The sequence below is a fragment of the Conger conger genome, chromosome 15, assembly GCF_963514075.1.
Source record: "Conger conger chromosome 15, fConCon1.1, whole genome shotgun sequence".
In the NCBI taxonomy this organism is placed as follows: Eukaryota; Metazoa; Chordata; class Actinopteri; order Anguilliformes; family Congridae; genus Conger; species Conger conger.
In genome coordinates, this window is record NC_083774.1 from 31235827 (window position 1) to 31261453 (window position 25627).

Genomic DNA, 25627 nt, shown 5'->3' on the forward strand with positions numbered 1-25627 from the left:
GTGGAACCACAGGGGCTTTCCCAATTCCACTTTTGAAAAGAAAAGGCCATTTCCAAACAATTCAGAGATATCTTTTGCCAAAACTGACACCCGATCATCGAAAAGGGATAAATGCAACCCGCCTTTCTTGGAAAAAGCACGTGCGACATCACCAAACCAACAATCGTTTCAACAGCAAACAAATACACACAACGCTCTTTCTTTTGAACAAAAACACCAGTCCCGGATGAGACTGTCAAAAATTGCCAAGCCCGCTAATATTTCAAGCAGTCTCGGCGGGGTATTGGGTTAAGTTTTCAACCAGCAATAATCACGCCTCGGATAAACCTCATAGGCTACGATACTGCCACTGCGCAAAGATAAAGTTGACCAAATTCGACCTGAAGGACCCAGCCAAAAACATCGACTTTTCCAAAACGGGAAGTTTTGGCGACATATTTCCATTTTACCGAATTGCTAAGTCTTGCCAAAAATTCATACATTTCCATTTAAGCTGTGACCCGGATTTGGTAACCATACGTTCTTTTTCATAATACGTTTTAGGATAATGAAACATTTTTATATGTTTTTACAAAGTTGAACACAAAGGGCATTTTGGGTAATGCTAAATGTTCACCGTCGCCCCCAAGTGTTCCAGGCAAGAAACAGCAGATGTGAGGGTTCCGTCTGTGGGTGGAACCACAGGGGCTTTCCCAATTCCACTTTTGAAAAGAAAAGGCCATTTCCAAACAATTCAGAGATATCTTTTGCCAAAACTGACACCCGATCATCGAAAAGGGATAAATGCAACCCGCCTTTCTTGGAAAAAGCACGTGCCACATCACGCGACATCTCCAAACCAACAATCGTTTCAACAGCAAACAAATACACACAACGCTCTTTCTTTTGAACAAAAACACCAGTCCCGGATGAGACTGTCAAAAATTGCCAAGCCCGCTAATATTTCAAGCAGTCTCGGCGGGGTATTGGGTTAAGTTTTCAACCAGCAATAATCACGCCTCGGATAAACCTCATAGGCTACGATACTGCCACTGCGCAAAGATAAAGTTGACCAAATTCGACCTGAAGGACCCAGCCAAAAACATCGACTTTTCCAAAACGGGAAGTTTTGGCGACATATTTCCATTTTACCGAATTGCTAAGTCTTGCCAAAAATTCATACATTTCCATTTAAGCTGTGACCCGGATTTGGTAACCATACCTTCTTTTTCATAATACGTTTTAGGATAATGAAACATTTTTATATGTTTTTACAAAGTTGAACACAAAGGGCATTTTGGGTAATGCTAAATGTTCACCGTCGCCCCCAAGTGTTCCAGGCAAGAAACAGCAGATGTGAGGGTTCCGTCTGTGGGTGGAACCACAGGGGCTTTCCCAATTCCACTTTTGAAAAGAAAAGGCCATTTCCAAACAATTCAGAGATATCTTTTGCCAAAACTGACACCCGATCATCGAAAAGGGATAAATGCAACCCGCCTTTCTTGGAAAAAGCACGTGCCACATCACGCGACATCTCCAAACCAACAATCGTTTCAACAGCAAACAAATACACACAACGCTCTTTCTTTTGAACAAAAACACCAGTCCCGGATGAGACTGTCAAAAATTGCCAAGCCCGCTAATATTTCAAGCAGTCTCGGCGGGGTATTGGGTTAAGTTTTCAACCAGCAATAATCACGCCTCGGATAAACCTCATAGGCTACGATACTGCCACTGCGCAAAGATAAAGTTGACCAAATTCGACCTGAAGGACCCAGCCAAAAACATCGACTTTTCCAAAACGGGAAGTTTTGGCGACATATTTCCATTTTACCGAATTGCTAAGTCTTGCCAAAAATTCATACATTTCCATTTAAGCTGTGACCCAGATTTGGTAACCATACGTTCTTTTTCATAATACGTTTTAGGATAATGAAACATTTTTATATGTTTTTACAAAGTTGAACACAAAGGGCATTTTGGGTAATGCTAAATGTTCACCGTCGCCCCCAAGTGTTCCAGGCAAGAAACAGCAGATGTGAGGGTTCCGTCTGTGGGTGGAACCACAGGGGCTTTCCCAATTCCACTTTTGAAAAGAAAAGGCCATTTCCAAACAATTCAGAGATATCTTTTGCCAAAACTGACACCCGATCATCGAAAAGGGATAAATGCAACCCGCCTTTCTTGGAAAAAGCACGTGCGACATCACCAAACCAACAATCGTTTCAACAGCAAACAAATACACACAACGCTCTTTCTTTTGAACAAAAACACCAGTCCCGGATGAGACTGTCAAAAATTGCCAAGCCCGCTAATATTTCAAGCAGTCTCGGCGGGGTATTGGGTTAAGTTTTCAACCAGCAATAATCACGCCTCGGATAAACCTCATAGGCTACGATACTGCCACTGCGCAAAGATAAAGTTGACCAAATTCGACCTGAAGGACCCAGCCAAAAACATCGACTTTTCCAAAACGGGAAGTTTTGGCGACATATTTCCATTTTACCGAATTGCTAAGTCTTGCCAAAAATTCATACATTTCCATTTAAGCTGTGACCCGGATTTGGTAACCATACGTTCTTTTTCATAATACGTTTTAGGATAATGAAACATTTTTATATGTTTTTACAAAGTTGAACACAAAGGGCATTTTGGGTAATGCTAAATGTTCACCGTCGCCCCCAAGTGTTCCAGGCAAGAAACAGCAGATGTGAGGGTTCCGTCTGTGGGTGGAACCACAGGGGCTTTCCCAATTCCACTTTTGAAAAGAAAAGGCCATTTCCAAACAATTCAGAGATATCTTTTGCCAAAACTGACACCCGATCATCGAAAAGGGATAAATGCAACCCGCCTTTCTTGGAAAAAGCACGTGCCACATCACGCGACATCTCCAAACCAACAATCGTTTCAACAGCAAACAAATACACACAACGCTCTTTCTTTTGAACAAAAACACCAGTCCCGGATGAGACTGTCAAAAATTGCCAAGCCCGCTAATATTTCAAGCAGTCTCGGCGGGGTATTGGGTTAAGTTTTCAACCAGCAATAATCACGCCTCGGATAAACCTCATAGGCTACGATACTGCCACTGCGCAAAGATAAAGTTGACCAAATTCGACCTGAAGGACCCAGCCAAAAACATCGACTTTTCCAAAACGGGAAGTTTTGGCGACATATTTCCATTTTACCGAATTGCTAAGTCTTGCCAAAAATTCATACATTTCCATTTAAGCTGTGACCCGGATTTGGTAACCATACCTTCGTTTTCATAATACGTTTTAGGATAATGAAACATTTTTATATGTTTTTACAAAGTTGAACACAAAGGGCATTTTGGGTAATGCTAAATGTTCACCGTCGCCCCCAAGTGTTCCAGGCAAGAAACAGCAGATGTGAGGGTTCCGTCTGTGGGTGGAACCACAGGGGCTTTCCCAATTCCACTTTTGAAAAGAAAAGGCCATTTCCAAACAATTCAGAGATATCTTTTGCCAAAACTGACACCCGATCATCGAAAAGGGATAAATGCAACCCGCCTTTCTTGGAAAAAGCACGTGCCACATCACGCGACATCTCCAAACCAACAATCGTTTCAACAGCAAACAAATACACACAACGCTCTTTCTTTTGAACAAAAACACCAGTCCCGGATGAGACTGTCAAAAATTGCCAAGCCCGCTAATATTTCAAGCAGTCTCGGCGGGGTATTGGGTTAAGTTTTCAACCAGCAATAATCACGCCTCGGATAAACCTCATAGGCTACGATACTGCCACTGCGCAAAGATAAAGTTGACCAAATTCGACCTGAAGGACCCAGCCAAAAACATCGACTTTTCCAAAACGGGAAGTTTTGGCGACATATTTCCATTTTACCGAATTGCTAAGTCTTGCCAAAAATTCATACATTTCCATTTAAGCTGTGACCCGGATTTGGTAACCATACGTTCTTTTTCATAATACGTTTTAGGATAATGAAACATTTTTATATGTTTTTACAAAGTTGAACACAAAGGGCATTTTGGGTAATGCTAAATGTTCACCGTCGCCCCCAAGTGTTCCAGGCAAGAAACAGCAGATGTGAGGGTTCCGTCTGTGGGTGGAACCACAGGGGCTTTCCCAATTCCACTTTTGAAAAGAAAAGGCCATTTCCAAACAATTCAGAGATATCTTTTGCCAAAACTGACACCCGATCATCGAAAAGGGATAAATGCAACCCGCCTTTCTTGGAAAAAGCACGTGCCACATCACGCGACATCTCCAAACCAACAATCGTTTCAACAGCAAACAAATACACACAACGCTCTTTCTTTTGAACAAAAACACCAGTCCCGGATGAGACTGTCAAAAATTGCCAAGCCCGCTAATATTTCAAGCAGTCTCGGCGGGGTATTGGGTTAAGTTTTCAACCAGCAATAATCACGCCTCGGATAAACCTCATAGGCTACGATACTGCCACTGCGCAAAGATAAAGTTGACCAAATTCGACCTGAAGGACCCAGCCAAAAACATCGACTTTTCCAAAACGGGAAGTTTTGGCGACATATTTCCATTTTACCGAATTGCTAAGTCTTGCCAAAAATTCATACATTTCCATTTAAGCTGTGACCCGGATTTGGTAACCATACCTTCGTTTTCATAATACGTTTTAGGATAATGAAACATTTTTATATGTTTTTACAAAGTTGAACACAAAGGGCATTTTGGGTAATGCTAAATGTTCACCGTCGCCCCCAAGTGTTCCAGGCAAGAAACAGCAGATGTGAGGGTTCCGTCTGTGGGTGGAACCACAGGGGCTTTCCCAATTCCACTTTTGAAAAGAAAAGGCCATTTCCAAACAATTCAGAGATATCTTTTGCCAAAACTGACACCCGATCATCGAAAAGGGATAAATGCAACCCGCCTTTCTTGGAAAAAGCACGTGCCACATCACGCGACATCTCCAAACCAACAATCGTTTCAACAGCAAACAAATACACACAACGCTCTTTCTTTTGAACAAAAACACCAGTCCCGGATGAGACTGTCAAAAATTGCCAAGCCCGCTAATATTTCAAGCAGTCTCGGCGGGGTATTGGGTTAAGTTTTCAACCAGCAATAATCACGCCTCGGATAAACCTCATAGGCTACGATACTGCCACTGCGCAAAGATAAAGTTGACCAAATTCGACCTGAAGGACCCAGCCAAAAACATCGACTTTTCCAAAACGGGAAGTTTTGGCGACATATTTCCATTTTACCGAATTGCTAAGTCTTGCCAAAAATTCATACATTTCCATTTAAGCTGTGACCCGGATTTGGTAACCATACGTTCTTTTTCATAATACGTTTTAGGATAATGAAACATTTTTATATGTTTTTACAAAGTTGAACACAAAGGGCATTTTGGGTAATGCTAAATGTTCACCGTCGCCCCCAAGTGTTCCAGGCAAGAAACAGCAGATGTGAGGGTTCCGTCTGTGGGTGGAACCACAGGGGCTTTCCCAATTCCACTTTTGAAAAGAAAAGGCCATTTCCAAACAATTCAGAGATATCTTTTGCCAAAACTGACACCCGATCATCGAAAAGGGATAAATGCAACCCGCCTTTCTTGGAAAAAGCACGTGCCACATCACGCGACATCTCCAAACCAACAATCGTTTCAACAGCAAACAAATACACACAACGCTCTTTCTTTTGAACAAAAACACCAGTCCCGGATGAGACTGTCAAAAATTGCCAAGCCCGCTAATATTTCAAGCAGTCTCGGCGGGGTATTGGGTTAAGTTTTCAACCAGCAATAATCACGCCTCGGATAAACCTCATAGGCTACGATACTGCCACTGCGCAAAGATAAAGTTGACCAAATTCGACCTGAAGGACCCAGCCAAAAACATCGACTTTTCCAAAACGGGAAGTTTTGGCGACATATTTCCATTTTACCGAATTGCTAAGTCTTGCCAAAAATTCATACATTTCCATTTAAGCTGTGACCCGGATTTGGTAACCATACCTTCGTTTTCATAATACGTTTTAGGATAATGAAACATTTTTATATGTTTTTACAAAGTTGAACACAAAGGGCATTTTGGGTAATGCTAAATGTTCACCGTCGCCCCCAAGTGTTCCAGGCAAGAAACAGCAGATGTGAGGGTTCCGTCTGTGGGTGGAACCACAGGGGCTTTCCCAATTCCACTTTTGAAAAGAAAAGGCCATTTCCAAACAATTCAGAGATATCTTTTGCCAAAACTGACACCCGATCATCGAAAAGGGATAAATGCAACCCGCCTTTCTTGGAAAAAGCACGTGCCACATCACGCGACATCTCCAAACCAACAATCGTTTCAACAGCAAACAAATACACACAACGCTCTTTCTTTTGAACAAAAACACCAGTCCCGGATGAGACTGTCAAAAATTGCCAAGCCCGCTAATATTTCAAGCAGTCTCGGCGGGGTATTGGGTTAAGTTTTCAACCAGCAATAATCACGCCTTGGATAAACCTCATAGGCTACGATACTGCCACTGCGCAAAGATAAAGTTGACCAAATTCGACCTGAAGGACCCAGCCAAAAACATCGACTTTTCCAAAACGGGAAGTTTTGGCGACATATTTCCATTTTACCCAATTGCTAAGTCTTGCCAAAAATTCATACATTTCCATTTAAGCTGTGACCCGGATTTGGTAACCATACGTTCTTTTTCATAATACGTTTTAGGATAATGAAACATTTTTATATGTTTTTACAAAGTTGAACACAAAGGGCATTTTGGGTAATGCTAAATGTTCACCGTCGCCCCCAAGTGTTCCAGGCAAGAAACAGCAGATGTGAGGGCTCCGTCTGTGGGTGGAACCACAGGGGCTTTCCCAATTCCACTTTTGAAAAGAAAAGGCCATTTCCAAACAATTCAGAGATATCTTTTGCCAAAACTGACACCCGATCATCGAAAAGGGATAAATGCAACCCGCCTTTCTTGGAAAAAGCACGTGCGACATCACCAAACCAACAATCGTTTCAACAGCAAACAAATACACACAACGCTCTTTCTTTTGAACAAAAACACCAGTCCCGGATGAGACTGTCAAAAATTGCCAAGCCCGCTAATATTTCAAGCAGTCTCGGCGGGGTATTGGGTTAAGTTTTCAACCAGCAATAATCACGCCTCGGATAAACCTCATAGGCTACGATACTGCCACTGCGCAAAGATAAAGTTGACCAAATTCGACCTGAAGGACCCAGCCAAAAACATCGACTTTTCCAAAACGGGAAGTTTTGGCGACATATTTCCATTTTACCCAATTGCTAAGTCTTGCCAAAAATTCATACATTTCCATTTAAGCTGTGACCCGGATTTGGTAACCATACGTTCTTTTTCATAATACGTTTTAGGATAATGAAACATTTTTATATGTTTTTACAAAGTTGAACACAAAGGGCATTTTGGGTAATGCTAAATGTTCACCGTCGCCCCCAAGTGTTCCAGGCAAGAAACAGCAGATGTGAGGGCTCCGTCTGTGGGTGGAACCACAGGGGCTTTCCCAATTCCACTTTTGAAAAGAAAAGGCCATTTCCAAACAATTCAGAGATATCTTTTGCCAAAACTGACACCCGATCATCGAAAAGGGATAAATGCAACCCGCCTTTCTTGGAAAAAGCACGTGCGACATCACGCGACATCTCCAAACCAACAATCGTTTCAACAGCAAACAAATACACACAACGCTCTTTCTTTTGAACAAAAACACCAGTCCCGGATGAGACTGTCAAAAATTGCCAAGCCCGCTAATATTTCAAGCAGTCTCGGCGGGGTATTGGGTTAAGTTTTCAACCAGCAATAATCACGCCTCGGATAAACCTCATAGGCTACGATACTGCCACTGCGCAAAGATAAAGTTGACCAAATTCGACCTGAAGGACCCAGCCAAAAACATCGACTTTTCCAAAACGGGAAGTTTTGGCGACATATTTCCATTTTACCCAATTGCTAAGTCTTGCCAAAAATTCATACATTTCCATTTAAGCTGTGACCCGGATTTGGTAACCATACGTTCTTTTTCATAATACGTTTTAGGATAATGAAACATTTTTATATGTTTTTACAAAGTTGAACACAAAGGGCATTTTGGGTAATGCTAAATGTTCACCGTCGCCCCCAAGTGTTCCAGGCAAGAAACAGCAGATGTGAGGGCTCCGTCTGTGGGTGGAACCACAGGGGCTTTCCCAATTCCACTTTTGAAAAGAAAAGGCCATTTCCAAACAATTCAGAGATATCTTTTGCCAAAACTGACACCCGATCATCGAAAAGGGATAAATGCAACCCGCCTTTCTTGGAAAAAGCACGTGCGACATCACGCGACATCTCCAAACCAACAATCGTTTCAACAGCAAACAAATACACACAACGCTCTTTCTTTTGAACAAAAACACCAGTCCCGGATGAGACTGTCAAAAATTGCCAAGCCCGCTAATATTTCAAGCAGTCTCGGCGGGGTATTGGGTTAAGTTTTCAACCAGCAATAATCACGCCTCGGATAAACCTCATAGGCTACGATACTGCCACTGCGCAAAGATAAAGTTGACCAAATTCGACCTGAAGGACCCAGCCAAAAACATCGACTTTTCCAAAACGGGAAGTTTTGGCGACATATTTCCATTTTACCCAATTGCTAAGTCTTGCCAAAAATTCATACATTTCCATTTAAGCTGTGACCCGGATTTGGTAACCATACGTTCTTTTTCATAATACGTTTTAGGATAATGAAACATTTTTATATGTTTTTACAAAGTTGAACACAAAGGGCATTTTGGGTAATGCTAAATGTTCACCGTCGCCCCCAAGTGTTCCAGGCAAGAAACAGCAGATGTGAGGGCTCCGTCTGTGGGTGGAACCACAGGGGCTTTCCCAATTCCACTTTTGAAAAGAAAAGGCCATTTCCAAACAATTCAGAGATATCTTTTGCCAAAACTGACACCCGATCATCGAAAAGGGATAAATGCAACCCGCCTTTCTTGGAAAAAGCACGTGCGACATCACGCGACATCTCCAAACCAACAATCGTTTCAACAGCAAACAAATACACACAACGCTCTTTCTTTTGAACAAAAACACCAGTCCCGGATGAGACTGTCAAAAATTGCCAAGCCCGCTAATATTTCAAGCAGTCTCGGCGGGGTATTGGGTTAAGTTTTCAACCAGCAATAATCACGCCTCGGATAAACCTCATAGGCTACGATACTGCCACTGCGCAAAGATAAAGTTGACCAAATTCGACCTGAAGGACCCAGCCAAAAACATCGACTTTTCCAAAACGGGAAGTTTTGGCGACATATTTCCATTTTACCCAATTGCTAAGTCTTGCCAAAAATTCATACATTTCCATTTAAGCTGTGACCCGGATTTGGTAACCATACGTTCTTTTTCATAATACGTTTTAGGATAATGAAACATTTTTATATGTTTTTACAAAGTTGAACACAAAGGGCATTTTGGGTAATGCTAAATGTTCACCGTCGCCCCCAAGTGTTCCAGGCAAGAAACAGCAGATGTGAGGGCTCCGTCTGTGGGTGGAACCACAGGGGCTTTCCCAATTCCACTTTTGAAAAGAAAAGGCCATTTCCAAACAATTCAGAGATATCTTTTGCCAAAACTGACACCCGATCATCGAAAAGGGATAAATGCAACCCGCCTTTCTTGGAAAAAGCACGTGCGACATCACCAAACCAACAATCGTTTCAACAGCAAACAAATACACACAACGCTCTTTCTTTTGAACAAAAACACCAGTCCCGGATGAGACTGTCAAAAATTGCCAAGCCCGCTAATATTTCAAGCAGTCTCGGCGGGGTATTGGGTTAAGTTTTCAACCAGCAATAATCACGCCTCGGATAAACCTCATAGGCTACGATACTGCCACTGCGCAAAGATAAAGTTGACCAAATTCGACCTGAAGGACCCAGCCAAAAACATCGACTTTTCCAAAACGGGAAGTTTTGGCGACATATTTCCATTTTACCCAATTGCTAAGTCTTGCCAAAAATTCATACATTTCCATTTAAGCTGTGACCCGGATTTGGTAACCATACGTTCTTTTTCATAATACGTTTTAGGATAATGAAACATTTTTATATGTTTTTACAAAGTTGAACACAAAGGGCATTTTGGGTAATGCTAAATGTTCACCGTCGCCCCCAAGTGTTCCAGGCAAGAAACAGCAGATGTGAGGGCTCCGTCTGTGGGTGGAACCACAGGGGCTTTCCCAATTCCACTTTTGAAAAGAAAAGGCCATTTCCAAACAATTCAGAGATATCTTTTGCCAAAACTGACACCCGATCATCGAAAAGGGATAAATGCAACCCGCCTTTCTTGGAAAAAGCACGTGCGACATCACGCGACATCTCCAAACCAACAATCGTTTCAACAGCAAACAAATACACACAACGCTCTTTCTTTTGAACAAAAACACCAGTCCCGGATGAGACTGTCAAAAATTGCCAAGCCCGCTAATATTTCAAGCAGTCTCGGCGGGGTATTGGGTTAAGTTTTCAACCAGCAATAATCACGCCTCGGATAAACCTCATAGGCTACGATACTGCCACTGCGCAAAGATAAAGTTGACCAAATTCGACCTGAAGGACCCAGCCAAAAACATCGACTTTTCCAAAACGGGAAGTTTTGGCGACATATTTCCATTTTACCGAATTGCTAAGTCTTGCCAAAAATTCATACATTTCCATTTAAGCTGTGACCCGGATTTGGTAACCATACGTTCTTTTTCATAATACGTTTTAGGATAATGAAACATTTTTATATGTTTTTACAAAGTTGAACACAAAGGGCATTTTGGGTAATGCTAAATGTTCACCGTCGCCCCCAAGTGTTCCAGGCAAGAAACAGCAGATGTGAGGGCTCCGTCTGTGGGTGGAACCACAGGGGCTTTCCCAATTCCACTTTTGAAAAGAAAAGGCCATTTCCAAACAATTCAGAGATATCTTTTGCCAAAACTGACACCCGATCATCGAAAAGGGATAAATGCAACCCGCCTTTCTTGGAAAAAGCACGTGCGACATCACGCGACATCTCCAAACCAACAATCGTTTCAACAGCAAACAAATACACACAACGCTCTTTCTTTTGAACAAAAACACCAGTCCCGGATGAGACTGTCAAAAATTGCCAAGCCCGCTAATATTTCAAGCAGTCTCGGCGGGGTATTGGGTTAAGTTTTCAACCAGCAATAATCACGCCTCGGATAAACCTCATAGGCTACGATACTGCCACTGCGCAAAGATAAAGTTGACCAAATTCGACCTGAAGGACCCAGCCAAAAACATCGACTTTTCCAAAACGGGAAGTTTTGGCGACATATTTCCATTTTACCCAATTGCTAAGTCTTGCCAAAAATTCATACATTTCCATTTAAGCTGTGACCCGGATTTGGTAACCATACGTTCTTTTTCATAATACGTTTTAGGATAATGAAACATTTTTATATGTTTTTACAAAGTTGAACACAAAGGGCATTTTGGGTAATGCTAAATGTTCACCGTCGCCCCCAAGTGTTCCAGGCAAGAAACAGCAGATGTGAGGGCTCCGTCTGTGGGTGGAACCACAGGGGCTTTCCCAATTCCACTTTTGAAAAGAAAAGGCCATTTCCAAACAATTCAGAGATATCTTTTGCCAAAACTGACACCCGATCATCGAAAAGGGATAAATGCAACCCGCCTTTCTTGGAAAAAGCACGTGCGACATCACGCGACATCTCCAAACCAACAATCGTTTCAACAGCAAACAAATACACACAACGCTCTTTCTTTTGAACAAAAACACCAGTCCCGGATGAGACTGTCAAAAATTGCCAAGCCCGCTAATATTTCAAGCAGTCTCGGCGGGGTATTGGGTTAAGTTTTCAACCAGCAATAATCACGCCTCGGATAAACCTCATAGGCTACGATACTGCCACTGCGCAAAGATAAAGTTGACCAAATTCGACCTGAAGGACCCAGCCAAAAACATCGACTTTTCCAAAACGGGAAGTTTTGGCGACATATTTCCATTTTACCGAATTGCTAAGTCTTGCCAAAAATTCATACATTTCCATTTAAGCTGTGACCCGGATTTGGTAACCATACGTTCTTTTTCATAATACGTTTTAGGATAATGAAACATTTTTATATGTTTTTACAAAGTTGAACACAAAGGGCATTTTGGGTAATGCTAAATGTTCACCGTCGCCCCCAAGTGTTCCAGGCAAGAAACAGCAGATGTGAGGGCTCCGTCTGTGGGTGGAACCACAGGGGCTTTCCCAATTCCACTTTTGAAAAGAAAAGGCCATTTCCAAACAATTCAGAGATATCTTTTGCCAAAACTGACACCCGATCATCGAAAAGGGATAAATGCAACCCGCCTTTCTTGGAAAAAGCACGTGCGACATCACGCGACATCTCCAAACCAACAATCGTTTCAACAGCAAACAAATACACACAACGCTCTTTCTTTTGAACAAAAACACCAGTCCCGGATGAGACTGTCAAAAATTGCCAAGCCCGCTAATATTTCAAGCAGTCTCGGCGGGGTATTGGGTTAAGTTTTCAACCAGCAATAATCACGCCTCGGATAAACCTCATAGGCTACGATACTGCCACTGCGCAAAGATAAAGTTGACCAAATTCGACCTGAAGGACCCAGCCAAAAACATCGACTTTTCCAAAACGGGAAGTTTTGGCGACATATTTCCATTTTACCCAATTGCTAAGTCTTGCCAAAAATTCATACATTTCCATTTAAGCTGTGACCCGGATTTGGTAACCATACGTTCTTTTTCATAATACGTTTTAGGATAATGAAACATTTTTATATGTTTTTACAAAGTTGAACACAAAGGGCATTTTGGGTAATGCTAAATGTTCACCGTCGCCCCCAAGTGTTCCAGGCAAGAAACAGCAGATGTGAGGGCTCCGTCTGTGGGTGGAACCACAGGGGCTTTCCCAATTCCACTTTTGAAAAGAAAAGGCCATTTCCAAACAATTCAGAGATATCTTTTGCCAAAACTGACACCCGATCATCGAAAAGGGATAAATGCAACCCGCCTTTCTTGGAAAAAGCACGTGCGACATCACGCGACATCTCCAAACCAACAATCGTTTCAACAGCAAACAAATACACACAACGCTCTTTCTTTTGAACAAAAACACCAGTCCCGGATGAGACTGTCAAAAATTGCCAAGCCCGCTAATATTTCAAGCAGTCTCGGCGGGGTATTGGGTTAAGTTTTCAACCAGCAATAATCACGCCTCGGATAAACCTCATAGGCTACGATACTGCCACTGCGCAAAGATAAAGTTGACCAAATTCGACCTGAAGGACCCAGCCAAAAACATCGACTTTTCCAAAACGGGAAGTTTTGGCGACATATTTCCATTTTACCCAATTGCTAAGTCTTGCCAAAAATTCATACATTTCCATTTAAGCTGTGACCCGGATTTGGTAACCATACGTTCTTTTTCATAATACGTTTTAGGATAATGAAACATTTTTATATGTTTTTACAAAGTTGAACACAAAGGGCATTTTGGGTAATGCTAAATGTTCACCGTCGCCCCCAAGTGTTCCAGGCAAGAAACAGCAGATGTGAGGGCTCCGTCTGTGGGTGGAACCACAGGGGCTTTCCCAATTCCACTTTTGAAAAGAAAAGGCCATTTCCAAACAATTCAGAGATATCTTTTGCCAAAACTGACACCCGATCATCGAAAAGGGATAAATGCAACCCGCCTTTCTTGGAAAAAGCACGTGCGACATCACCAAACCAACAATCGTTTCAACAGCAAACAAATACACACAACGCTCTTTCTTTTGAACAAAAACACCAGTCCCGGATGAGACTGTCAAAAATTGCCAAGCCCGCTAATATTTCAAGCAGTCTCGGCGGGGTATTGGGTTAAGTTTTCAACCAGCAATAATCACGCCTCGGATAAACCTCATAGGCTACGATACTGCCACTGCGCAAAGATAAAGTTGACCAAATTCGACCTGAAGGACCCAGCCAAAAACATCGACTTTTCCAAAACGGGAAGTTTTGGCGACATATTTCCATTTTACCCAATTGCTAAGTCTTGCCAAAAATTCATACATTTCCATTTAAGCTGTGACCCGGATTTGGTAACCATACGTTCTTTTTCATAATACGTTTTAGGATAATGAAACATTTTTATATGTTTTTACAAAGTTGAACACAAAGGGCATTTTGGGTAATGCTAAATGTTCACCGTCGCCCCCAAGTGTTCCAGGCAAGAAACAGCAGATGTGAGGGCTCCGTCTGTGGGTGGAACCACAGGGGCTTTCCCAATTCCACTTTTGAAAAGAAAAGGCCATTTCCAAACAATTCAGAGATATCTTTTGCCAAAACTGACACCCGATCATCGAAAAGGGATAAATGCAACCCGCCTTTCTTGGAAAAAGCACGTGCGACATCACGCGACATCTCCAAACCAACAATCGTTTCAACAGCAAACAAATACACACAACGCTCTTTCTTTTGAACAAAAACACCAGTCCCGGATGAGACTGTCAAAAATTGCCAAGCCCGCTAATATTTCAAGCAGTCTCGGCGGGGTATTGGGTTAAGTTTTCAACCAGCAATAATCACGCCTCGGATAAACCTCATAGGCTACGATACTGCCACTGCGCAAAGATAAAGTTGACCAAATTCGACCTGAAGGACCCAGCCAAAAACATCGACTTTTCCAAAACGGGAAGTTTTGGCGACATATTTCCATTTTACCGAATTGCTAAGTCTTGCCAAAAATTCATACATTTCCATTTAAGCTGTGACCCGGATTTGGTAACCATACGTTCTTTTTCATAATACGTTTTAGGATAATGAAACATTTTTATATGTTTTTACAAAGTTGAACACAAAGGGCATTTTGGGTAATGCTAAATGTTCACCGTCGCCCCCAAGTGTTCCAGGCAAGAAACAGCAGATGTGAGGGCTCCGTCTGTGGGTGGAACCACAGGGGCTTTCCCAATTCCACTTTTGAAAAGAAAAGGCCATTTCCAAACAATTCAGAGATATCTTTTGCCAAAACTGACACCCGATCATCGAAAAGGGATAAATGCAACCCGCCTTTCTTGGAAAAAGCACGTGCGACATCACGCGACATCTCCAAACCAACAATCGTTTCAACAGCAAACAAATACACACAACGCTCTTTCTTTTGAACAAAAACACCAGTCCCGGATGAGACTGTCAAAAATTGCCAAGCCCGCTAATATTTCAAGCAGTCTCGGCGGGGTATTGGGTTAAGTTTTCAACCAGCAATAATCACGCCTCGGATAAACCTCATAGGCTACGATACTGCCACTGCGCAAAGATAAAGTTGACCAAATTCGACCTGAAGGACCCAGCCAAAAACATCGACTTTTCCAAAACGGGAAGTTTTGGCGACATATTTCCATTTTACCCAATTGCTAAGTCTTGCCAAAAATTCATACATTTCCATTTAAGCTGTGACCCGGATTTGGTAACCATACGTTCTTTTTCATAATACGTTTTAGGATAATGAAACATTTTTATATGTTTTTACAAAGTTGAACACAAAGGGCATTTTGGGTAATGCTAAATGTTCACCGTCGCCCCCAAGTGTTCCAGGCAAGAAACAGCAGATGTGAGGGCTCCGTCTGTGGGTGGAACCACAGGGGCTTTCCCAATTCCACTTTTGAAAAGAAAAGGCCATTTCCAAACAATTCAGAGATATCTTTTGCCAAAACTGACACCCGATCATCGAAAAGGGATAAATGCAACCCGCCTTTCTTGGAAAAAGCACGTGCGACATCACGCGACATCTCCAAACCAACAATCGTTTCAACAGCAAACAAATACACACAACGCTCTTTCTTTTGAACAAAAACACCAGTCCCGGATGAGACTGTCAAAAATTGCCAAGCCCGCTAATATTTCAAGCAGTCTCGGCGGGGTATTGGGTTAAGTTTTCAACCAGCAATAATCACGCCTCGGATAAACCTCATAGGCTACGATACTGCCACTGCGCAAAGATAAAGTTGACCAAATTCGACCTGAAGGACCCAGCCAAAAACATCGACTTTTCCAAAACGGGAAGTTTTGGCGACATATTTCCATTTTACCCAATTGCTAAGTCTTGCCAAAAATTCATACATTTCCATTTAAGCTGTGACCCGGATTTGGTAACCATACGTTCTTTTTCATAATACGTTTTAGGATAATGAAACATTTTTATATGTTTTTACAAAGTTGAACACAAAGGGCATTTTGGGTAATGCTAAATGTTCACCGTCGCCCCCAAGTGTTCCAGGCAAGAAACAGCAGATGTGAGGGCTCCGTCTGTGGGTGGAACCACAGGGGCTTTCCCAATTCCACTTTTGAAAAGAAAAGGCCATTTCCAAACAATTCAGAGATATCTTTTGCCAAAACTGACACCCGATCATCGAAAAGGGATAAATGCAACCCGCCTTTCTTGGAAAAAGCACGTGCGACATCACCAAACCAACAATCGTTTCAACAGCAAACAAATACACACAACGCTCTTTCTTTTGAACAAAAACACCAGTCCCGGATGAGACTGTCAAAAATTGCCAAGCCCGCTAATATTTCAAGCAGTCTCGGCGGGGTATTGGGTTAAGTTTTCAACCAGCAATAATCACGCCTCGGATAAACCTCATAGGCTACGATACTGCCACTGCGCAAAGATAAAGTTGACCAAATTCGACCTGAAGGACCCAGCCAAAAACATCGACTTTTCCAAAACGGGAAGTTTTGGCGACATATTTCCATTTTACCCAATTGCTAAGTCTTGCCAAAAATTCATACATTTCCATTTAAGCTGTGACCCGGATTTGGTAACCATACGTTCTTTTTCATAATACGTTTTAGGATAATGAAACATTTTTATATGTTTTTACAAAGTTGAACACAAAGGGCATTTTGGGTAATGCTAAATGTTCACCGTCGCCCCCAAGTGTTCCAGGCAAGAAACAGCAGATGTGAGGGCTCCGTCTGTGGGTGGAACCACAGGGGCTTTCCCAATTCCACTTTTGAAAAGAAAAGGCCATTTCCAAACAATTCAGAGATATCTTTTGCCAAAACTGACACCCGATCATCGAAAAGGGATAAATGCAACCCGCCTTTCTTGGAAAAAGCACGTGCGACATCACGCGACATCTCCAAACCAACAATCGTTTCAACAGCAAACAAATACACACAACGCTCTTTCTTTTGAACAAAAACACCAGTCCCGGATGAGACTGTCAAAAATTGCCAAGCCCGCTAATATTTCAAGCAGTCTCGGCGGGGTATTGGGTTAAGTTTTCAACCAGCAATAATCACGCCTCGGATAAACCTCATAGGCTACGATACTGCCACTGCGCAAAGATAAAGTTGACCAAATTCGACCTGAAGGACCCAGCCAAAAACATCGACTTTTCCAAAACGGGAAGTTTTGGCGACATATTTCCATTTTACCCAATTGCTAAGTCTTGCCAAAAATTCATACATTTCCATTTAAGCTGTGACCCGGATTTGGTAACCATACGTTCTTTTTCATAATACGTTTTAGGATAATGAAACATTTTTATATGTTTTTACAAAGTTGAACACAAAGGGCATTTTGGGTAATGCTAAATGTTCACCGTCGCCCCCAAGTGTTCCAGGCAAGAAACAGCAGATGTGAGGGCTCCGTCTGTGGGTGGAACCACAGGGGCTTTCCCAATTCCACTTTTGAAAAGAAAAGGCCATTTCCAAACAATTCAGAGATATCTTTTGCCAAAACTGACACCCGATCATCGAAAAGGGATAAATGCAACCCGCCTTTCTTGGAAAAAGCACGTGCGACATCTCCAAACCAACAATCGTTTCAACAGCAAACAAATACACACAACGCTCTTTCTTTTGAACAAAAACACCAGTCCCGGATGAGACTGTCAAAAATTGCCAAGCCCGCTAATATTTCAAGCAGTCTCGGCGGGGTATTGGGTTAAGTTTTCAACCAGCAATAATCACGCCTCGGATAAACCTCATAGGCTACGATACTGCCACTGCGCAAAGATAAAGTTGACCAAATTCGACCTGAAGGACCCAGCCAAAAACATCGACTTTTCCAAAACGGGAAGTTTTGGCGACATATTTCCATTTTACCGAATTGCTAAGTCTTGCCAAAAATTCATACATTTCCATTTAAGCTGTGACCCGGATTTGGTAACCATACGTTCTTTTTCATAATACGTTTTAGGATAATGAAACATTTTTATATGTTTTTACAAAGTTGAACACAAAGGGCATTTTGGGTAATGCTAAATGTTCACCGTCGCCCCCAAGTGTTCCAGGCAAGAAACAGCAGATGTGAGGGCTCCGTCTGTGGGTGGAACCACAGGGGCTTTCCCAATTCCACTTTTGAAAAGAAAAGGCCATTTCCAAACAATTCAGAGATATCTTTTGCCAAAACTGACACCCGATCATCGAAAAGGGATAAATGCAACCCGCCTTTCTTGGAAAAAGCACGTGCGACATCACGCGACATCTCCAAACCAACAATCGTTTCAACAGCAAACAAATACACACAACGCTCTTTCTTTTGAACAAAAACACCAGTCCCGGATGAGACTGTCAAAAATTGCCAAGCCCGCTAATATTTCAAGCAGTCTCGGCGGGGTATTGGGTTAAATTTTCAACCAGCAATAATCACGCCTCGGATAAACCTCATAGGCTACGATACTGCCACTGCGCAAAGATAAAGTTGACCAAATTCGACCTGAAGGACCCAGCCAAAAACATCGACTTTTCCAAAACGGGAAGTTTTGGCGACATATTTCCATTTTACCGAATTGCTAAGTCTTGCCAAAAATTCATACATTTCCATTTAAGCTGTGACCCGGATTTGGTAACCATACGTTCTTTTTCATAATACGTTTTAGGATAATGAAACATTTTTATATGTTTTTACAAAGTTGAACACAAAGGGCATTTTGGGTAATGCTAAATGTTCACCGTCGCCCCCAAGTGTTCCAGGCAAGAAACAGCAGATGTGAGGGCTCCGTCTGTGGGTGGAACCACAGGGGCTTTCCCAATTCCACTTTTGAAAAGAAAAGGCCATTTCCAAACAATTCAGAGATATCTTTTGCCAAAACTGACACCCGATCATCGAAAAGGGATAAATGCAACCCGCCTTTCTTGGAAAAAGCACGTGCGACATCACGCGACATCTCCAAACCAACAATCGTTTCAACAGCAAACAAATACACACAACGCTCTTTCTTTTGAACAAAAACACCAGTCCCGGATGAGACTGTCAAAAATTGCCAAGCCCGCTAATATTTCAAGCAGTCTCGGCGGGGTATTGGGTTAAGTTTTCAACCAGCAATAATCACGCCTCGGATAAACCTCATAGGCTACGATACTGCCACTGCGCAAAGATAAAGTTGACCAAATTCGACCTGAAGGACCCAGCCAAAAACATCGACTTTTCCAAAACGGGAAGTTTTGGCGACATATTTCCATTTTACCGAATTGCTAAGTCTTGCCAAAAATTCATACATTTCCATTTAAGCTGTGACCCGGATTTGGTAACCATACGTTCTTTTTCATAATACGTTTTAGGATAATGAAACATTTTTATATGTTTTTACAAAGTTGAACACAAAGGGCATTTTGGGTAATGCTAAATGTTCACCGTCGCCCCCAAGTGTTCCAGGCAAGAAACAGCAGATGTGAGGGCTCCGTCTGTGGGTGGAACCACAGGGGCTTTCCCAATTCCACTTTTGAAAAGAAAAGGCCATTTCCAAACAATTCAGAGATATCTTTTGCCAAAACTGACACCCGATCATCGAAAAGGGATAAATGCAACCCGCCTTTCTTGGAAAAAGCACGTGCGACATCACGCGACATCTCCAAACCAACAATCGTTTCAACAGCAAACAAATACACACAACGCTCTTTCTTTTGAACAAAAACACCAGTCCCGGATGAGACTGTCAAAAATTGCCAAGCCCGCTAATATTTCAAGCAGTCTCGGCGGGGTATTGGGTTAAGTTTTCAACCAGCAATAATCACGCCTCGGATAAACCTCATAGGCTACGATACTGCCACTGCGCAAAGATAAAGTTGACCAAATTCGACCTGAAGGACCCAGCCAAAAACATCGACTTTTCCAAAACGGGAAGTTTTGGCGACATATTTCCATTTTACCGAATTGCTAAGTCTTGCCAAAAATTCATACATTTCCATTTAAGCTGTGACCCGGATTTGGTAACCATACGTTCTTTTTCATAATACGTTTTAGGATAATGAAACATTTTTATATGTTTTTACAAAGTTGAACACAAAGGGCATTTTGGGTAATGCTAAATGTTCACCGTCGCCCCCAAGTGTTCCAGGCAAGAAACAGCAGATGTGAGGGCTCCGTCTGTGGGTGGAACCACAGGGGCTTTCCCAATTCCACTTTTGAAAAGAAAAGGCCATTTCCAAACAATTCAGAGATATCTTTTGCCAAAACTGACACCCGATCATCGAAAAGGGATAAATGCAACCCGCCTTTCTTGGAAAAAGCACGTGCGACATCACGCGACATCTCCAAACCAACAATCGTTTCAACAGCAAACAAATACACACAACGCTCTTTCTTTTGAACAAAAACACCAGTCCCGGATGAGACTGTCAAAAATTGCCAAGCCCGCTAATATTTCAAGCAGTCTCGGCGGGGTATTGGGTTAAGTTTTCAACCAGCAATAATCACGCCTCGGATAAACCTCATAGGCTACGATACTGCCACTGCGCAAAGATAAAGTTGACCAAATTCGACCTGAAGGACCCAGCCAAAAACATCGACTTTTCCAAAACGGGAAGTTTTGGCGACATATTTCCATTTTACCGAATTGCTAAGTCTTGCCAAAAATTCATACATTTCCATTTAAGCTGTGACCCGGATTTGGTAACCATACGTTCTTTTTCATAATACGTTTTAGGATAATGAAACATTTTTATATGTTTTTACAAAGTTGAACACAAAGGGCATTTTGGGTAATGCTAAATGTTCACCGTCGCCCCCAAGTGTTCCAGGCAAGAAACAGCAGATGTGAGGGCTCCGTCTGTGGGTGGAACCACAGGGGCTTTCCCAATTCCACTTTTGAAAAGAAAAGGCCATTTCCAAACAATTCAGAGATATCTTTTGCCAAAACTGACACCCGATCATCGAAAAGGGATAAATGCAACCCGCCTTTCTTGGAAAAAGCACGTGCGACATCACGCGACATCTCCAAACCAACAATCGTTTCAACAGCAAACAAATACACACAACGCTCTTTCTTTTGAACAAAAACACCAGTCCCGGATGAGACTGTCAAAAATTGCCAAGCCCGCTAATATTTCAAGCAGTCTCGGCGGGGTATTGGGTTAAGTTTTCAACCAGCAATAATCACGCCTCGGATAAACCTCATAGGCTACGATACTGCCACTGCGCAAAGATAAAGTTGACCAAATTCGACCTGAAGGACCCAGCCAAAAACATCGACTTTTCCAAAACGGGAAGTTTTGGCGACATATTTCCATTTTACCGAATTGCTAAGTCTTGCCAAAAATTCATACATTTCCATTTAAGCTGTGACCCGGATTTGGTAACCATACGTTCTTTTTCATAATACGTTTTAGGATAATGAAACATTTTTATATGTTTTTACAAAGTTGAACACAAAGGGCATTTTGGGTAATGCTAAATGTTCACCGTCGCCCCCAAGTGTTCCAGGCAAGAAACAGCAGATGTGAGGGCTCCGTCTGTGGGTGGAACCACAGGGGCTTTCCCAATTCCACTTTTGAAAAGAAAAGGCCATTTCCAAACAATTCAGAGATATCTTTTGCCAAAACTGACACCCGATCATCGAAAAGGGATAAATGCAACCCGCCTTTCTTGGAAAAAGCACGTGCGACATCACGCGACATCTCCAAACCAACAATCGTTTCAACAGCAAACAAATACACACAACGCTCTTTCTTTTGAACAAAAACACCAGTCCCGGATGAGACTGTCAAAAATTGCCAAGCCCGCTAATATTTCAAGCAGTCTCGGCGGGGTATTGGGTTAAGTTTTCAACCAGCAATAATCACGCCTCGGATAAACCTCATAGGCTACGATACTGCCACTGCGCAAAGATAAAGTTGACCAAATTCGACCTGAAGGACCCAGCCAAAAACATCGACTTTTCCAAAACGGGAAGTTTTGGCGACATATTTCCATTTTACCGAATTGCTAAGTCTTGCCAAAAATTCATACATTTCCATTTAAGCTGTGACCCGGATTTGGTAACCATACGTTCTTTTTCATAATACGTTTTAGGATAATGAAACATTTTTATATGTTTTTACAAAGTTGAACACAAAGGGCATTTTGGGTAATGCTAAATGTTCACCGTCGCCCCCAAGTGTTCCAGGCAAGAAACAGCAGATGTGAGGGCTCCGTCTGTGGGTGGAACCACAGGGGCTTTCCCAATTCCACTTTTGAAAAGAAAAGGCCATTTCCAAACAATTCAGAGATATCTTTTGCCAAAACTGACACCCGATCATCGAAAAGGGATAAATGCAACCCGCCTTTCTTGGAAAAAGCACGTGCGACATCACGCGACATCTCCAAACCAACAATCGTTTCAACAGCAAACAAATACACACAACGCTCTTTCTTTTGAACAAAAACACCAGTCCCGGATGAGACTGTCAAAAATTGCCAAGCCCGCTAATATTTCAAGCAGTCTCGGCGGGGTATTGGGTTAAGTTTTCAACCAGCAATAATCACGCCTCGGATAAACCTCATAGGCTACGATACTGCCACTGCGCAAAGATAAAGTTGACCAAATTCGACCTGAAGGACCCAGCCAAAAACATCGACTTTTCCAAAACGGGAAGTTTTGGCGACATATTTCCATTTTACCGAATTGCTAAGTCTTGCCAAAAATTCATACATTTCCATTTAAGCTGTGACCCGGATTTGGTAACCATACGTTCTTTTTCATAATACGTTTTAGGATAATGAAACATTTTTATATGTTTTTACAAAGTTGAACACAAAGGGCATTTTGGGTAATGCTAAATGTTCACCGTCGCCCCCAAGTGTTCCAGGCAAGAAACAGCAGATGTGAGGGCTCCGTCTGTGGGTGGAACCACAGGGGCTTTCCCAATTCCACTTTTGAAAAGAAAAGGCCATTTCCAAACAATTCAGAGATATCTTTTGCCAAAACTGACACCCGATCATCGAAAAGGGATAAATGCAACCCGCCTTTCTTGGAAAAAGCACGTGCGACATCACGCGACATCTCCAAACCAACAGTCGTTTCAACAGCAAACAAATACACACAACGCTCTTTCTTTTGAACAAAAACACCAGTCCCGGATGAGACTGTCAAAAATTGCCAAGCCCGCTAATATTTCAAGCAGTCTCGGCGGGGTATTGGGTTAAGTTTTCAACCAGCAATAATCACGCCTCGGATAAACCTCATAGGCTACGATACTGCCACTGCGCAAAGATAAAGTTGACCAAATTCGACCTGAAGGACCCAGCCAAAAACATCGACTTTTCCAAAACGGGAAGTTTTGGCGACATATTTCCATTTTACCGAATTGCTAAGTCTTGCCAAAAATTCATACATTTCCATTTAAGCTGTGACCCGGATTTGGTAACCATACGTTCTTTTTCATAATACGTTTTAGGATAATGAAACATTTTTATATGTTTTTACAAAGTTGAACACAAAGGGCATTTTGGGTAATGCTAAATGTTCACCGTCGCCCCCAAGTGTTCCAGGCAAGAAACAGCAGATGTGAGGGCTCCGTCTGTGGGTGGAACCACAGGGGCTTTCCCAATTCCACTTTTGAAAAGAAAAGGCCATTTCCAAACAATTCAGAGATATCTTTTGCCAAAACTGACACCCGATCATCGAAAAGGGATAAATGCAACCCGCCTTTCTTGGAAAAAGCACGTGCGACATCACGCGACATCTCCAAACCAACAATCGTTTCAACAGCAAACAAATACACACAACGCTCTTTCTTTTGAACAAAAACACCAGTCCCGGATGAGACTGTCAAAAATTGCCAAGCCCGCTAATATTTCAAGCAGTCTCGGCGGGGTATTGGGTTAAGTTTTCAACCAGCAATAATCACGCCTCGGATAAACCTCATAGGCTACGATACTGCCACTGCGCAAAGATAAAGTTGACCAAATTCGACCTGAAGGACCCAGCCAAAAACATCGACTTTTCCAAAACGGGAAGTTTTGGCGACATATTTCCATTTTACCGAATTGCTAAGTCTTGCCAAAAATTCATACATTTCCATTTAAGCTGTGACCCGGATTTGGTAACCATACGTTCTTTTTCATAATACGTTTTAGGATAATGAAACATTTTTATATGTTTTTACAAAGTTGAACACAAAGGGCATTTTGGGTAATGCTAAATGTTCACCGTCGCCCCCAAGTGTTCCAGGCAAGAAACAGCAGATGTGAGGGCTCCGTCTGTGGGTGGAACCACAGGGGCTTTCCCAATTCCACTTTTGAAAAGAAAAGGCCATTTCCAAACAATTCAGAGATATCTTTTGCCAAAACTGACACCCGATCATCGAAAAGGGATAAATGCAACCCGCCTTTCTTGGAAAAAGCACGTGCGACATCACGCGACATCTCCAAACCAACAATCGTTTCAACAGCAAACAAATACACACAACGCTCTTTCTTTTGAACAAAAACACCAGTCCCGGATGAGACTGTCAAAAATTGCCAAGCCCGCTAATATTTCAAGCAGTCTCGGCGGGGTATTGGGTTAAGTTTTCAACCAGCAATAATCACGCCTCGGATAAACCTCATAGGCTACGATACTGCCACTGCGCAAAGATAAAGTTGACCAAATTCGACCTGAAGGACCCAGCCAAAAACATCGACTTTTCCAAAACGGGAAGTTTTGGCGACATATTTCCATTTTACCGAATTGCTAAGTCTTGCCAAAAATTCATACATTTCCATTTAAGCTGTGACCCGGATTTGGTAACCATACGTTCTTTTTCATAATACGTTTTAGGATAATGAAACATTTTTATATGTTTTTACAAAGTTGAACACAAAGGGCATTTTGGGTAATGCTAAATGTTCACCATCGCCCCCAAGTGTTCCAGGCAAGAAACAGCAGATGTGAGGGCTCCGTCTGTGGGTGGAACCACAGGGGCTTTCCCAATTCCACTTTTGAAAAGAAAAGGCCATTTCCAAACAATTCAGAGATATCTTTTGCCAAAACTGACACCCGATCATCGAAAAGGGATAAATGCAACCCGCCTTTCTTGGAAAAAGCACGTGCGACATCACGCGACATCTCCAAACCAACAATCGTTTCAACAGCAAACAAATACACACAACGCTCTTTCTTTTGAACAAAAACACCAGTCCCGGATGAGACTGTCAAAAATTGCCAAGCCCGCTAATATTTCAAGCAGTCTCGGCGGGGTATTGGGTTAAGTTTTCAACCAGCAATAATCACGCCTCGGATAAACCTCATAGGCTACGATACTGCCACTGCGCAAAGATAAAGTTGACCAAATTCGACCTGAAGGACCCAGCCAAAAACATCGACTTTTCCAAAACGGGAAGTTTTGGCGACATATTTCCATTTTACCGAA

At 42.3% G+C, this 25627-nt stretch overlaps 38 non-coding genes across 38 annotated transcripts; all 38 read right to left on the minus strand.

Moving 5' to 3' along the window:
* Positions 1-220: 220 nt before the first annotated feature.
* LOC133112517 (U4 spliceosomal RNA) lies at positions 221-361 on the minus strand. The gene has a single exon (XR_009705349.1). It is a non-coding gene; the product is annotated as a U4 spliceosomal RNA (small nuclear RNA).
* A 541-nt stretch (positions 362-902) lies between these two features.
* On the minus strand, positions 903-1043 carry LOC133112518 (U4 spliceosomal RNA). Its single transcript, XR_009705350.1, has one exon. It is a non-coding gene; the product is annotated as a U4 spliceosomal RNA (small nuclear RNA).
* A 541-nt stretch (positions 1044-1584) lies between these two features.
* Positions 1585-1725, minus strand: LOC133112519 (U4 spliceosomal RNA). The gene has a single exon (XR_009705351.1). It is a non-coding gene; the product is annotated as a U4 spliceosomal RNA (small nuclear RNA).
* Positions 1726-2256: 531 nt separating this feature from the next.
* Positions 2257-2397, minus strand: LOC133112521 (U4 spliceosomal RNA). Its single transcript, XR_009705353.1, has one exon. It is a non-coding gene; the product is annotated as a U4 spliceosomal RNA (small nuclear RNA).
* A 541-nt stretch (positions 2398-2938) lies between these two features.
* Positions 2939-3079, minus strand: LOC133112522 (U4 spliceosomal RNA). The gene has a single exon (XR_009705354.1). It is a non-coding gene; the product is annotated as a U4 spliceosomal RNA (small nuclear RNA).
* Positions 3080-3620: 541 nt separating this feature from the next.
* LOC133112523 (U4 spliceosomal RNA) lies at positions 3621-3761 on the minus strand. The gene has a single exon (XR_009705355.1). It is a non-coding gene; the product is annotated as a U4 spliceosomal RNA (small nuclear RNA).
* A 541-nt stretch (positions 3762-4302) lies between these two features.
* Positions 4303-4443, minus strand: LOC133112524 (U4 spliceosomal RNA). The gene has a single exon (XR_009705356.1). It is a non-coding gene; the product is annotated as a U4 spliceosomal RNA (small nuclear RNA).
* Positions 4444-4984: 541 nt separating this feature from the next.
* LOC133112525 (U4 spliceosomal RNA) lies at positions 4985-5125 on the minus strand. Its single transcript, XR_009705357.1, has one exon. It is a non-coding gene; the product is annotated as a U4 spliceosomal RNA (small nuclear RNA).
* A 541-nt stretch (positions 5126-5666) lies between these two features.
* Positions 5667-5807, minus strand: LOC133112526 (U4 spliceosomal RNA). The gene has a single exon (XR_009705358.1). It is a non-coding gene; the product is annotated as a U4 spliceosomal RNA (small nuclear RNA).
* Positions 5808-6348: 541 nt separating this feature from the next.
* LOC133112633 (U4 spliceosomal RNA) lies at positions 6349-6489 on the minus strand. The gene has a single exon (XR_009705460.1). It is a non-coding gene; the product is annotated as a U4 spliceosomal RNA (small nuclear RNA).
* Positions 6490-7020: 531 nt separating this feature from the next.
* LOC133112528 (U4 spliceosomal RNA) lies at positions 7021-7161 on the minus strand. Its single transcript, XR_009705359.1, has one exon. It is a non-coding gene; the product is annotated as a U4 spliceosomal RNA (small nuclear RNA).
* Positions 7162-7702: 541 nt separating this feature from the next.
* On the minus strand, positions 7703-7843 carry LOC133112529 (U4 spliceosomal RNA). Its single transcript, XR_009705360.1, has one exon. It is a non-coding gene; the product is annotated as a U4 spliceosomal RNA (small nuclear RNA).
* A 541-nt stretch (positions 7844-8384) lies between these two features.
* On the minus strand, positions 8385-8525 carry LOC133112530 (U4 spliceosomal RNA). The gene has a single exon (XR_009705361.1). It is a non-coding gene; the product is annotated as a U4 spliceosomal RNA (small nuclear RNA).
* A 541-nt stretch (positions 8526-9066) lies between these two features.
* LOC133112531 (U4 spliceosomal RNA) lies at positions 9067-9207 on the minus strand. Its single transcript, XR_009705362.1, has one exon. It is a non-coding gene; the product is annotated as a U4 spliceosomal RNA (small nuclear RNA).
* Positions 9208-9738: 531 nt separating this feature from the next.
* LOC133112533 (U4 spliceosomal RNA) lies at positions 9739-9879 on the minus strand. Its single transcript, XR_009705364.1, has one exon. It is a non-coding gene; the product is annotated as a U4 spliceosomal RNA (small nuclear RNA).
* Positions 9880-10420: 541 nt separating this feature from the next.
* Positions 10421-10561, minus strand: LOC133112534 (U4 spliceosomal RNA). Its single transcript, XR_009705365.1, has one exon. It is a non-coding gene; the product is annotated as a U4 spliceosomal RNA (small nuclear RNA).
* Positions 10562-11102: 541 nt separating this feature from the next.
* Positions 11103-11243, minus strand: LOC133112535 (U4 spliceosomal RNA). Its single transcript, XR_009705366.1, has one exon. It is a non-coding gene; the product is annotated as a U4 spliceosomal RNA (small nuclear RNA).
* Positions 11244-11784: 541 nt separating this feature from the next.
* Positions 11785-11925, minus strand: LOC133112536 (U4 spliceosomal RNA). Its single transcript, XR_009705367.1, has one exon. It is a non-coding gene; the product is annotated as a U4 spliceosomal RNA (small nuclear RNA).
* Positions 11926-12466: 541 nt separating this feature from the next.
* LOC133112537 (U4 spliceosomal RNA) lies at positions 12467-12607 on the minus strand. Its single transcript, XR_009705368.1, has one exon. It is a non-coding gene; the product is annotated as a U4 spliceosomal RNA (small nuclear RNA).
* Positions 12608-13148: 541 nt separating this feature from the next.
* Positions 13149-13289, minus strand: LOC133112538 (U4 spliceosomal RNA). The gene has a single exon (XR_009705369.1). It is a non-coding gene; the product is annotated as a U4 spliceosomal RNA (small nuclear RNA).
* A 531-nt stretch (positions 13290-13820) lies between these two features.
* On the minus strand, positions 13821-13961 carry LOC133112539 (U4 spliceosomal RNA). Its single transcript, XR_009705370.1, has one exon. It is a non-coding gene; the product is annotated as a U4 spliceosomal RNA (small nuclear RNA).
* Positions 13962-14502: 541 nt separating this feature from the next.
* On the minus strand, positions 14503-14643 carry LOC133112540 (U4 spliceosomal RNA). The gene has a single exon (XR_009705371.1). It is a non-coding gene; the product is annotated as a U4 spliceosomal RNA (small nuclear RNA).
* A 541-nt stretch (positions 14644-15184) lies between these two features.
* On the minus strand, positions 15185-15325 carry LOC133112541 (U4 spliceosomal RNA). The gene has a single exon (XR_009705372.1). It is a non-coding gene; the product is annotated as a U4 spliceosomal RNA (small nuclear RNA).
* Positions 15326-15866: 541 nt separating this feature from the next.
* LOC133112542 (U4 spliceosomal RNA) lies at positions 15867-16007 on the minus strand. The gene has a single exon (XR_009705373.1). It is a non-coding gene; the product is annotated as a U4 spliceosomal RNA (small nuclear RNA).
* A 531-nt stretch (positions 16008-16538) lies between these two features.
* Positions 16539-16679, minus strand: LOC133112545 (U4 spliceosomal RNA). The gene has a single exon (XR_009705375.1). It is a non-coding gene; the product is annotated as a U4 spliceosomal RNA (small nuclear RNA).
* A 541-nt stretch (positions 16680-17220) lies between these two features.
* Positions 17221-17361, minus strand: LOC133112546 (U4 spliceosomal RNA). Its single transcript, XR_009705376.1, has one exon. It is a non-coding gene; the product is annotated as a U4 spliceosomal RNA (small nuclear RNA).
* A 531-nt stretch (positions 17362-17892) lies between these two features.
* On the minus strand, positions 17893-18033 carry LOC133112547 (U4 spliceosomal RNA). The gene has a single exon (XR_009705377.1). It is a non-coding gene; the product is annotated as a U4 spliceosomal RNA (small nuclear RNA).
* A 541-nt stretch (positions 18034-18574) lies between these two features.
* LOC133112597 (U4 spliceosomal RNA) lies at positions 18575-18715 on the minus strand. Its single transcript, XR_009705425.1, has one exon. It is a non-coding gene; the product is annotated as a U4 spliceosomal RNA (small nuclear RNA).
* Positions 18716-19256: 541 nt separating this feature from the next.
* Positions 19257-19397, minus strand: LOC133112548 (U4 spliceosomal RNA). The gene has a single exon (XR_009705378.1). It is a non-coding gene; the product is annotated as a U4 spliceosomal RNA (small nuclear RNA).
* Positions 19398-19938: 541 nt separating this feature from the next.
* Positions 19939-20079, minus strand: LOC133112549 (U4 spliceosomal RNA). Its single transcript, XR_009705379.1, has one exon. It is a non-coding gene; the product is annotated as a U4 spliceosomal RNA (small nuclear RNA).
* A 541-nt stretch (positions 20080-20620) lies between these two features.
* On the minus strand, positions 20621-20761 carry LOC133112550 (U4 spliceosomal RNA). Its single transcript, XR_009705380.1, has one exon. It is a non-coding gene; the product is annotated as a U4 spliceosomal RNA (small nuclear RNA).
* A 541-nt stretch (positions 20762-21302) lies between these two features.
* Positions 21303-21443, minus strand: LOC133112551 (U4 spliceosomal RNA). Its single transcript, XR_009705381.1, has one exon. It is a non-coding gene; the product is annotated as a U4 spliceosomal RNA (small nuclear RNA).
* A 541-nt stretch (positions 21444-21984) lies between these two features.
* LOC133112552 (U4 spliceosomal RNA) lies at positions 21985-22125 on the minus strand. The gene has a single exon (XR_009705382.1). It is a non-coding gene; the product is annotated as a U4 spliceosomal RNA (small nuclear RNA).
* A 541-nt stretch (positions 22126-22666) lies between these two features.
* On the minus strand, positions 22667-22807 carry LOC133112553 (U4 spliceosomal RNA). Its single transcript, XR_009705383.1, has one exon. It is a non-coding gene; the product is annotated as a U4 spliceosomal RNA (small nuclear RNA).
* A 541-nt stretch (positions 22808-23348) lies between these two features.
* Positions 23349-23489, minus strand: LOC133112554 (U4 spliceosomal RNA). Its single transcript, XR_009705384.1, has one exon. It is a non-coding gene; the product is annotated as a U4 spliceosomal RNA (small nuclear RNA).
* Positions 23490-24030: 541 nt separating this feature from the next.
* LOC133112556 (U4 spliceosomal RNA) lies at positions 24031-24171 on the minus strand. The gene has a single exon (XR_009705386.1). It is a non-coding gene; the product is annotated as a U4 spliceosomal RNA (small nuclear RNA).
* Positions 24172-24712: 541 nt separating this feature from the next.
* On the minus strand, positions 24713-24853 carry LOC133112557 (U4 spliceosomal RNA). Its single transcript, XR_009705387.1, has one exon. It is a non-coding gene; the product is annotated as a U4 spliceosomal RNA (small nuclear RNA).
* Positions 24854-25394: 541 nt separating this feature from the next.
* On the minus strand, positions 25395-25535 carry LOC133112558 (U4 spliceosomal RNA). Its single transcript, XR_009705388.1, has one exon. It is a non-coding gene; the product is annotated as a U4 spliceosomal RNA (small nuclear RNA).
* Positions 25536-25627: the final 92 nt, after the last annotated feature.